Genomic DNA, 11,880 nt, shown 5'->3' on the forward strand with positions numbered 1-11,880 from the left:
CTGCTTGCAGACTCCTGGCCCCCAGCCACAGCCAGCCCAGGCTCTGAGCAGACCCCTGCCAGCCCCTGCCACAGAAGTTTTACTCCGATAAAACCTTGAGTCTGAAACAACTTTTCTGAAAAGAGCTGGCATGCCAAGCAAAATGTCTTCATGTGCCGGGGGTTGCTGATCCCTGCTTTATAGATTAGCAACCTACATGTTTTAAAACAGAAATGTCTTTAGTTCAGTAGAGGAGGGAACTTCTTTCAGAAATGGCAGACTTATTATTTTCCTTTTAGTTAGCCAAAGAAAAATTCCAGTTAATTTTCTAAAGAAAATCAGATTGCTCCCAAGTTGACTATTTTTATGATATAGTTTCATAATTTGGCTATAAAGTTCAAAATAACTGGAGAAAATGGTTTCTAATGGAACCTGTAGTTATTGGATGCTGCTTCTATAATGAAGTCTTTAAAAATTGATAAAGTAATCTAACTTTTACAATATCTGTTTTTCCATTCGCTGATGAGTGAGTCATGGTCCATTAGCTTAAGTGCAAAACTGGGAATCAGGCAATGTTTGGTTTTAACTCGGGTTTTTGCACATACTCCCCAGTGGAAGGGGAGATCTCTGGATATCTCTTATGAAGTGCCCTGCACCTTTCAGAACTCAGCCTGCAATTTCAGTGCCTCAGTTCTTCCATTTCTAAGGCTGCAAACAGACATGGCCTTTGTTGCACCAGAAGTTTTGTGATGGCACTGAATGTGAGCAAACAGATGTCCTTGCCCCTTGTTGCGCCCCAAAATATGTGTGCAGCAATTCCTAGTAAGAGTGTTCTGCTTTACTGTGGAGGATGTCTGTTCACATATGACATGATCCCCCCAGCCCAGGGCTGCCCATGCTCTCCAGCCACCCAGCGCAGGCGGTTCTGGAGTGTAAGTTTCAAGCTGCAGAGCAAGGGAACCGCCTTGGGCTTCCCCACTCTGTGCTTCCAGACACATGCCCCAGTCTGGGGACAGGCACAGGAGCCTTTGTCCTGCAAGATCAGATCCCTGAACCTCAGGAGCACCAGGGGCCTGATCCTGTGGGATAATGGCCCTGCGTGACATTTGTATCCGTCAGTCAGGATCAGCTGTGCTGGGACACATCATAGCATAGCTGATCCCACACAAAAACGGCATCTGTTTCTACCTTAAATGGGATTAATAATGCTTGTCTACTACCATCACAAGACTGTTGTAAGGAATGATCATGCAGTTTAAATCCTACTTGGCATGAAAGATTTTGTAGAAATGTATGGGGTCCTTATTTGAAAAACAAAGATACTAAAAAAATAAGTGACACTTGCAAAACATGTAGGCTGCTGCAGTGAGATGTTTGTCATCCCACAGCATTTTGATAAAGATAGCTGCAAAGTGGGATTTGACTGTACAACGGTTTCTAATACATTCACCTGTATTTATTTTGCTAGTGTTTTAATTCTCCAGCCTGGATGAGTTTTATTTCTCTTACACGTAGCAACCCATGCTGTGTGCAACCACTTTTTGTGGCTAAATGCTTGGATACTACAATATTCAAGGGCAGATATAAACCTAAATAATTGGTACTCATTTAGTTTTTATGTCTTTCTTCTCAAAGAATACTGAAGACACACTGCTGCATAAATCATGTGGGATGTCTCCACTTGTAAAAATGACTAGACATGTAAAAGATAAAAGCCCAGTCAATGAGATTCAGATAGGAGCACAGAGACTAGTGGATCCCAGTGCATGAACAGGGCCATAGTCCTGAGGGGCCTATAGCTTTCTAAGGGAGGAACTTAGCCTTCTGTATTCAGAGCTCATGTTCTGCAACACCAGAAAAATAACAGAAAAAAACTTATTCTTCTAGTTTTTCTTCATGCGTACTTGGTTGGCAGAGAGAGGGATTTAAATAATGAAATTTGCAACTGGAACAGGTAATGTAGTAAAGATAATGGACCTATAATTGTATCAGGAACAGCTGCGTCCCATGGATATTTTCCAAGTGAGAAGTAGGCTATACATCACATACAATACAAGAAGCTTTAAGCACTACTATCTTAGGTTGAACAGCCTTTTTCATCAAGGTAACTTTCTTCTAATCTATGACCATTGGTAATGGTCTCATGAAAGGAGTATATTGACAGCATGTAACAGAGATGTAATACTATACCCATGGAAGGCTTATGTATATATCTCGGTTGAAAGATTTATTTACTTATAATTAAATCCTGGACCAGTAAGTCATGGCACAAAAGCTATAATTTGTTTTCCTACTTTTCAGAAAATCATTATTTTAAAAAACAAAGAGCTGGTTTGGGTCTGAGTGTTAATACGAAAGACAAAAAATTAAGCTAATTAATAATAATAATAAAAAAATCTTAATAAAAATTCCTACTTTATATAACACAGTGGTTGGTACTTGTGTTCACATATTTTAGAGAGAGCCTATGAGTGTATACTACTGAAACTGTTTAGGGATACCACGGCAAAGATTAAATAAGAACGGTAGCTCCAAATTCTGTTCCCAAATCCAAGCCTTTCTTGAGGATTGAAAAAAAATCCTTTCACATTTATCACATTCACTGATGGTAAAATTCATTTCGGGGCACAGATAGTAGAAGGTTTACGCACCTCCAAGTCTCAGTTAAGTCTCATTTATTTAGGAGGTGAATTTCACTGTGAGAGGTTTTATACAGAGTTGGATTCAGAAATACTTGTCATGACCCCCCTACAGTACTGAAGATCCCAAAACTCTTATTGAAATCAATGGGAGCTGAGGCGCTCATAGCACGTGTGAGAACCTCTGTTCTGCAAAGCTGGGGGGCTTGTGAACACAGAATTCAAATTATCCTGATAGATCAGAAATCTGGGCCCTGGACATCTGATTTTTAAATTCAGTAAGTTCAACTGCAAGGGTCCAACTATGGAAAAAAAACAAGAGCACAAATGCAAGCATGGTAGGTGACTGGCTGGGGCCTTGTGGCTACTGAAAAGGACATGGGGGTTTTCAGGGATCACAGAGTCAATATAAGCCATGAATGTCACCCAGTAATCAAAAAATAAATAAATAAAATTGGGGGCTGCATTAGCAGAACTATAGTATCTAAAGTAAGCAAAGAGATAGGACAGCTCTGCTTAGTGGTGCTTAAGCTTTATCTAGTTATAAACTACTGTATGCCGCACAGTTTAAGGATGGGGAGAAACTGGAGAGGGTTCCAGATTTGAGCCGCAAAGATGACAAAGGAGTTTGAATGTAAGCTGTTTCTGGAAAGATTGGTAGAACTCAGTATGGCTTGTTTGGTAAAAAAGAGATCTGGGGGGCATGATAGCAGTTTTCAAATATTTAAAGGACTGCAGTAAAGAAGAGGGAAAACCACTGTTCTCTTTTGCTGCAGGGGGCAGGAGACAAGACAAGGAATTTAAACTGCAGCAAAACAGATTTAGATTATATATCAGGAATAACTTCTTTGTTGTCAAAAGTGTAGGACAGTGGAGAAAGCTACCCAGAGAGGTTGTAGAATCAGCTTCATCTGAGGTTTTCAAAAAGAGGCTGGATAAGCATTTTTGTGGGATAATATAGGACTAATGAATCCCACCCTTTGATTCTGTGGACCAGAAATCTGTATCAAAATACTTCTTGCAGGATCTTCAAATCAAAGAGCAGAAAATGAACTTTGGGTATTTGTGCGATCATCAATGTGTTTAGCTAACCCTCTTAATGTTGGGGGAAATGCTGAAGCCAGTCAGTAAGGTATATGGGTAGTGACTGAAGCCCTATTTAACTAAAACTCCCCCTGAAGACCAGCAGGACTTGTCTATATGCCATTCTTGTTCAATGAATATTAACAAAGTGGTGCGCGCCATGCAGACCTATGACTCACAGCTTTTCATTGAATTGTTCACGACAAGACAAACAAGTTCTGCTGTTGTATATTATTTCACGTAGCAGTACAAGTCTGAAGCAGTTTAAGAATGCGTTAGGCGTTATTGTGAAATAAATGTGTTCTGCAATATGTGTTTTATTCAACAGTGTTTATATGTAGAGAAGAATTACCAACATTTATTTAATATTTTGTGATTTCTGTTTCTAGCAATCAGTGTTCTCTGCAAGAGTTGAGAGTGTAAGGTAAAAATTAACTGGCAAATATTTAGGCATACGCAGAGCTTTGAAGACAGTGTGAAAGGTCAGTGCCATATAGCTGCTTGAGAGGCTGAAACACAAATGATCACAGACTAAAACTAACAAGGAACCTGAAGGTGAAGCAGCCAAGAGACCCTTCTTTACACAGAGTGATTAATTCATATAGAACAAAGTGCAAAAGGCAGCAGTGAAAGCTACAATATCAATAAATATATAGAAAGATAGAGTATTGATATGGTCTGCAAAGGGTGATAGGTTGTATAGGTCAGTCTCCTTATGGTTCTGAAACGTATGTGATGAAAAAACTTAAGGGCTAATTGCAAAGTGACACATACCTGTGAAAATGCAATTTTTGGTCCATTCTGGATCCACCTGTGATGCAGTAGGATTACTCGGGCATGTGCATACATGCCAGAAGTAAAATAGTGATGGCCTCTTACTTTTAGGCAAAAAGTCTGCTGGTTAATGCACTAACCTAGAGAGAGAGAGACCCAGGTTCTAGCCTCCGTCACCCAACCAGAAGGGGTTTGAATGTCCACCTCCTGCTTTCCAGCGAAGTGCTCTACCAGGCCATGGGCTGGACTCTCCAGTGCTCTTGAAGCTGGCCTGCTGGGCAGCTTGAAGGGAAAGATATGTGGAGTTAGGAGGAAGGAAGCAAGATAGAGAGAAAGTATCTCAGTGAAGGACCAGGTGTTTTGGCCCCTGTCTTTAATGGCTTTTCTGTACCTTAAATTTAATATTCACTGGATAAACAGCAGTGGTATAGCTCCTTCTCCATTGGGGGTAGAGCCAGCCCAGTCTAGGGGGGCATCTCCCTACCGCTGCATATACCCCCTGGGGACATGAGAGGACACATGCTCCCCAAATTTGTGTCTGGGGTGGGGGTGGATGTGAGCTGCTCGCTGATGCCTTGAGGCTCCATACCCTGCTGCCCTCCCCGCAGGAGCCCAACATCGCCACAGCGACGGGCCCTCTACTCACACAGCAGCAGCCGGGGCGGTGGCGGCATGCAGTTGTGCCACCCACTGCTGCTGGGCAGGCAGGGGTCTCATGGATGGCACAGGGCTCCCAGGGGAAAGGCAGCAGGGCGGGGAGCCCTGAGCCTGCAGTGGTCATCCCACCCCTGCCCTGCTCAGCTCTGGTCCAGCCATGCCACCAGTGGGGTTGGGGGGAGGTGGGCATGTGTCCCACCTCCCAGTTTCACCCTGGTGATCACCCTACCCCTAGGCAAGTGCCCTAGCCACAGACTAAAAAAGGTGGGCACCCTTCCCCCATCCTCCTCCTCCAGCATCAGACACTCACTACTCATGATTTCTCTTTGATTAAAGTTTTAGGACTTAGACAGTGATACGCACATGCCTGGGTGATTCTGTCCCTCTGATCTGAAGGGAAACACATGGTAAGCACAGTTACACACGTGCAAATAGAATCCAAGCTTTGTGTAAGTGCCAAATAATGCACCTATATGGCTGTGTAGGTGACATATGTGCTTAAAAGTGAAATAGGTTTTATTTCTAAATGTTTAAATCACACATCCATATTCCTCTGTATATTTTCTCCATTTTGGTAGCCTGCCCCTGTTTAGCGGACATAATCTGAGTTGCATTTTCTGCTTCCTCCCTCCTTGGGGCTGCCAGTTGTTGAATAGGTCTACATTTTGTTTGAACAGATTCAGAACTCCTGGTAATGACCATCAAAGTTTATGATGCCACCTGGGAATCATGGAAGTGTAGCATTGAGCCAACCATGCATCTGCCTTTTGGCTTGCAGCTTCCATACTCTACTAGCTGGGAGTTGGGGCGGACCTAAAGAGGGGCATAGAGCATTACTGGTTCTTGGATTTCTTGGATTCTTGGATTTCCCGGGGCAGGGGGCCAGCAGGGAATAGGAGCTGCTCTGTTTACCAGGGCATCCCTTGGAATAACCAGGAACAACAGCCACAAGCTGATAGAGAGTAGATTTAGGTTGAACATCAAAAATAACTTCTTCACGTTTAGGGTTGCCAGAATCTGGAACGGGTTTCCAAAGGATTTCTCTCCTACCTTGGGGGTCTTCAAAAAGAGACTAGACAAGCACCTGGCTGGGGTCACATGACCCAGCACTTTTTCCTGCCACAGGCAGGGGGTCGGACTTGATGCTCCATTGAGGTCCCTTCCGACCCTTGCATCTATGAATCTATGAATCCATTCTCCCGAGTTGGCCGGTTACAGCAAGTGTGCATCCCCTTTGCATTGTGGAAGCAACCCAATCAGTGGGAGCCAGCCTGCTTCAAGCAGGGCAGATCAGGATTGAGACTCTTCTCCAATACCTTTTGCACAAAGCCACATCAGGTCTCCAGTATTCTTTCAGTGGGCATCCTAAGGATTAAATTAAAGGCATAATTTAAATTGTAGATGTGTATTCTGCCAAGATATCTTCTGTTTAAATTATGTAAAATATGGGGCTAACTAGGGCACACATCCAGGAAGATGCAAGCCTATGTAACCATAAAAGGCAGCATTGCTAACCCATGAAACTGTACAAGAAGATGCAGCCAACGATAAAGATTGAAGGTGTAGATTCAAGTTTCTAATAAAAATGACTTTTATATCAAGTGAAAAGTTCAGCCTTTGTATAAGTTATTATTAAAAGGCTGTATTGTAGCATTATCTAAACTAAACTCCTCACCGACAGGTTTCTCCCAATCATTGCTCAGTGTAATAATAACTGTTTTGATGACTGCCTAAGATTTTTATTTCAGGAGATGATATGGAAAAATATTGTTGTAGCTTATAAACAAAATGAATACTGTTAGCATGTGAAATGTCTGAGTGGAAAAGAACAGGAGCCTTGTATACTGCAATACAAGAAAACCCTGCTAAAACATGACTATTTTAAGTTGGTTTTTAATGTGATCTGAAGTAAAATAGGCTGGTGTTAATTAAAGAAGCAACAGAATACTGTCCTGGAGATGTGGCTTAGTGACTAACTCCCACTTGACTCTCAAAAAAATTACCAACTTGGTAAACATGTGATGCTTTAATGCACATTAGCCTAAGTTAATGCACATTAAGGGCATGGGTCTACACATATACACCCTTAATGCACATTAAAAATGGAAAATTTTTACCATTTCCTGCAGATGCAGGAATCAAATTTAGGCATGGATAGTTAAAGCTCATGAACACGTGTAGACGTGTTAAAGTGCATTAACGCTGTGTGTAGACTGACTTCGGACTAACTTTAGTCCGAAGTCAGTCCACACATAGCATTAATGTGCTTTAATGTCTGCACATATAGACGCCTGCCTAAATCCGCTTAATGCACGTTAAGCTATTGCACATTAAATTTAGGCACACTTAAATGCACAGGTAGACATTCTCTAAGTATACTGTTAAAAATTGGGGGGGGGCAGGGTTAAAGTTTATCATACCTGTGTATTTCCTAAGCTATGTGAAAACATTGGATACCTTAAGAAAAAATGCCACTAAAACTTTGCCATTGTTTGCCCCCCAAATAATACAGTTCAAAATATTTTTGTGAAATGGCACTGTTGCCATTAAAACTTGCAAAAGTCTTTTCCATGAAACAAGTTAGAAATGTCATGTTTTACATAAAATTTGATCTTCATCTAACCACAACTTCTGATTTGAAATATTGAAAGTTATGTTGTTTGTTTTCTTGAAAACAAGGCTTGTACTTGGTAACAGTCCTATTCAAGGGCAGGGGGGGACATTGTATTGTGCAGATTTTATATACTCGAACAGATACGTGACTTCGAAGGAAGAGAACTTTGCATCTGACAAGGTTTTCCAAATTCTTACAACTCTGGTCTCTCTAGTGACAACAAAGTTTATAAAACTTAATAATGACACAGTAGACAAAAGCTCAGTCTTTTCAAGGACCTGGACTGAGATTTGAAAGCAAAGGACAAAACTTTCAGTCATAGCTGCTTGTACAGTAAATGGAGTGAATCAAGAACAATTAGTACAGAAGACTTATGGCTTGATTTGTTGATACTTGCCATAGTCCTGAACTCCTTGGACAAGGCCTGCTGCCCTTCAGTCTGACTATTTTGGTCCCCTTTCACCAAATAATATGAACTGTACTCAGGAAAAAGCATGAAAAACAGATTCTGTTTTAGTACAGGATATACTTTGCTTATTCCTTAAATACAAGTATTTGAGGTAAATTTTCCCCTCAAACATAAGTTTCTGCTTCTTCATGATTTCACTAAGGAGTGCACAGCCCATAAGGGGGCAGGAGAAAAAAGCCATGTTGCCAAGAATTGGGACTTTGAACTTATATTCTTTTAGAAACAAAAGGCAAACTGGAGGTTTCTTGCAATACAGAAGCCAGAAGTTAGGTTCTGACGATTCTCATGCACTTTATCTTGCTAGACATCAAACATTGCCCGAAGTCCCAATCCTGGGATCATTTACACATGTACTCATGTAAGTAGTCTCTGCGTTTAGTGTACAAATAGAGTTTGCCAAAGGTTTGGCCTGAATTTAAAGCATGAACATGTTTCATATATCAAAGATGTGAACTGTTCCTCAAGAAATTCACTCCCCCAGTGCAGGATACGATCCTGTTCTTGCAGTTTCTGGAGGGCAGAATGAGGGGTTAATGCATTTGCTTTGGCTTTCTGGAGATTCGGGCTCAGAACTGAATTCTGTAAATGTGGAAAGAACTGGCACCGCTGGCACCCTCGGGGTCATTTTCTTCAAGCCCAAGAAACCCAAAGTTTATCTCAATACAGTTCATTGTGACTGATGTTCTCTGCGCCAGGGAAGCTTGGTATGAAGTAGAGAAGTGGTTTAGGTCAGTGCTGTACTCCATTGAGTTTAAATTCATAATTAATTCACTTTCATTTTGAAGAGTGTTGGAAAAGAAAAGTGAAAGTTGGACTATGGATCAAAGGGGGAATTGACTTCAGTCCAGAGGCCCGGCTGTCGTTTTGTGGAGCTTTGCTATTTTTCCTCCACAAACCACATTGCGAAACAGAGTTTCATGCTATAAAATGGACCTGTACTCACACCTGTGTGGAGCAGAAGAAGTAGCGCACCGACACACGCACGACATTGCCGTGGAGCGCTGAGCACCCAGAGCAGTTCAAAAGTTTGTTTGTCACAAGTCTGGTTGTCTCACAAGGGCATGCCGCTGTTTGCTTACGCGTGTGATGGTTCAACAGCACCTGTCTGAAGAGCCGAAGAAAACAATCTTCTCCAGAATATGATTAATGTTGCACGCTCCAGAGTTATGCACAGGAACAGATCTACAAAGTGCCAAAAAAACATAGTTAAGTATTATGAGCTTGACCTTTCTTTGCATATTCAAATGGTTCTTCATTAAGGGAAGTATAATGCTTCAGATAAAAAAGGTAAAAGAATCACTTTGATTATATTAAATTCTGTAAATGAAGTTTACATATTGTATTTATAACATTTATTTCCAGCAGTTCCTCTCATATCTGAACATAAGAAATGTGTTTTCTCAGCTTTAGATTAAATAGATAACATTGTTCTGTTACTTACATTAAAACTGCATTCTCCTTCGCTGGCTTACAGCATTGTATCCTCCAGCATTTAATCCTAAGGCTTTCTATAAAGAACTTTAACAGGAGGTCTGGCCCGGGCTGATGTTTGAGGAATGCTTCCAACTGAAGCTTTGCCTCTTTGTATGAATGTATTTAGACTATAGTCCAGTTCTCTTAGTGAAGAGCTGTGCAAGCACTTGCATAATGCTAGTTTGAATGTACTACATGTACTCAACAAAGGACAAAGAAATGGCTACTTATAGAGGGGCTTTCACACCAAGGACCTCTTGGAAAAGAGGACATCGAAACTAAAAGCAATTTACCTGGCCAGTTATTTTCTTTATTCCTGCTGCTATTGCTAATTATTGGACATGTTTCAGTTGGAGAAGAGCCTTTATTCCTTGGTAGCTAGGCTTCCTTTCTTCTCTAGTCCTGCCTCAGCCATAATGCTTTGAAGAGGAACCAGCTGGTAGAAGCAGCTGCAGAAACAGTAGAAAGAGGGACTGATGTTGTAGCACGAAGAGAATAAACCAGGGTCCAGCTGGTGCTAGCCCTCTTCCTCCCCACCCCAGCCCACATAACTGGCCACATAACTGTCCAAGGGAGAACCCCATCTTGCTTCTCCCTCCCTTCATTCCCGTCATGTGAGTGTGGGGGGACACCAACCAGAAACTGCACCCAGTAAGAGCCTCGGCAGAAACTGCCAATCTGGGGCATCAGATTCCTCGAGAATTATTAGGAACCATTTTGACTGGATTTTTTTGTGCAGTTTTGATAGGGCAGACAGCCAAGGCTTTGTCACCTCCTTCCTTAGCTGCACTGCACACCTGCCAAACGTTGCTTCTTCTCTCCTGCCTTTTCACCCCTATCATTTTCTTTCTGTCCCCTCTTTCCTCACTTTTTTCACTTACCTTACCCCCTCCTACCTAAACTCATTCTTTCCTCTTCCCTTCTCATCTCCCCCACAAAGTAGACCATGATGTTTGCAGCCATGTCTCTGCTTATGTGTGTATTCTACCTGGTCATTAGTTTAAAAAGTTTTGATTAAACTAAATTATTTGCAAAATCATTTTGATTTTGATTGATGTTTTCAGGGGAAAATAGTCCACAACTTTTCATTTTGGAACATTTTCATTTGGGAAATTTTGATATTTTGTGCTGAAGCTGTGCTTGAAAATATATCATGCTTTTATTTTTATATTATTGTTGTTTTTACATTTCACTATTGTTCAACAGTAATGGTACATAATGTTTATAGCTAACATGTCATATGATGTCATAATATGATAGTTGAAATATTTGTTTTATTGTAAAAATGTAAAAGGCAACCCTAACTAAATAGTTTGAAACATTTTATCTTCTTTTCTAGATTGAATGGCTGCAATTTATGTTACGATAAAAGTGTCAAGGCATCAAATTTTCATTTCATGTGATACTTGATCTAGAAAAGAAGAAAAGATGTTTCTGAAATTGTCTCTGGGGGAATGGCCAGGAAAATTAATCCAACATAACTTTTGACATGTGTTAGTTATGCTGCCTTTCCCTTCTATATGAATCTCTAATTAAGAACCAAAATGGCTTTAATTTGGTTATCTTCATTCATTTTGGAAAAGATTAACCATGCAGCAATTTGATCTGATTTATCTAATCCAATCTAAAGCCATGCTTTTAGTTAATTTTGGGCCCTTCATGATTAAATAAAATAAATAATGTAATTTAAATAAAATAACATATTAATAACATATTAATCCATTTTGTCATATTATATCAGTGGTAATAGTGCATTTATATGACAGAATTAGTCAAAATATTGTAAAAGTAATAGTAAAAACATTGAATACAATTCAAAGCAAGATCAAAATTCTAAAATGAAATCTTGAAAGGTTAAGAAATCTGACATGAAATTTTTCTAGGGGTGAATTCTTGTAATTCCTTTTCATGGGAAATTTCAGCAATATTTATTTTTATTTGGAAGGAAAGTAAATTTTAAAACTTCAGCATTCCCTCCAAGTAAAAATTGCAAGTTATGGCTCTTCTCCAACCCTATGTCAGGATTATGTATTCCTACTGGAGCCCCTTAGAACAGGGACCATCTTGATAGTTCCTAGCATAATAGAGCTCTATTCTTGTCCTTAATTCTACTATGTAATAAATAGCATAAAGAATTGATGAATAATTATTATTATCATTTGACTGGAAATAGTGGGTGTAACAGGCTGTAT

At 40.4% G+C, this 11,880-nt stretch overlaps 1 protein-coding gene across 3 annotated transcripts in view; it reads left to right on the plus strand.

The window, feature by feature from the left end:
- Nucleotides 1-11,880, plus strand: part of PRLR (prolactin receptor) — a 210,787-nt gene that overhangs the window by 122,053 nt on the left and 76,854 nt on the right. Inside the window, exons 1-2 of one of the 3 annotated variants that reach the window (XM_019517975.1) lie at nucleotides 651-661; nucleotides 6,351-6,353. The exons of the other annotated variants lie outside the window; for them this stretch is intronic. The gene's annotated coding sequence lies outside the window, so the exon portion shown is untranslated. Of the gene's footprint in view, nucleotides 1-650; nucleotides 662-6,350; nucleotides 6,354-11,880 lie in introns of those variants that run through there. 3 annotated transcript variants of the gene reach the window in all.

This window comes from Gavialis gangeticus, unplaced genomic scaffold (genome assembly GCF_001723915.1).
Source record: "Gavialis gangeticus isolate Ggan-Ray unplaced genomic scaffold, GavGan_comp1, whole genome shotgun sequence".
NCBI classification, from domain to species: domain Eukaryota; kingdom Metazoa; phylum Chordata; order Crocodylia; family Gavialidae; genus Gavialis; species Gavialis gangeticus.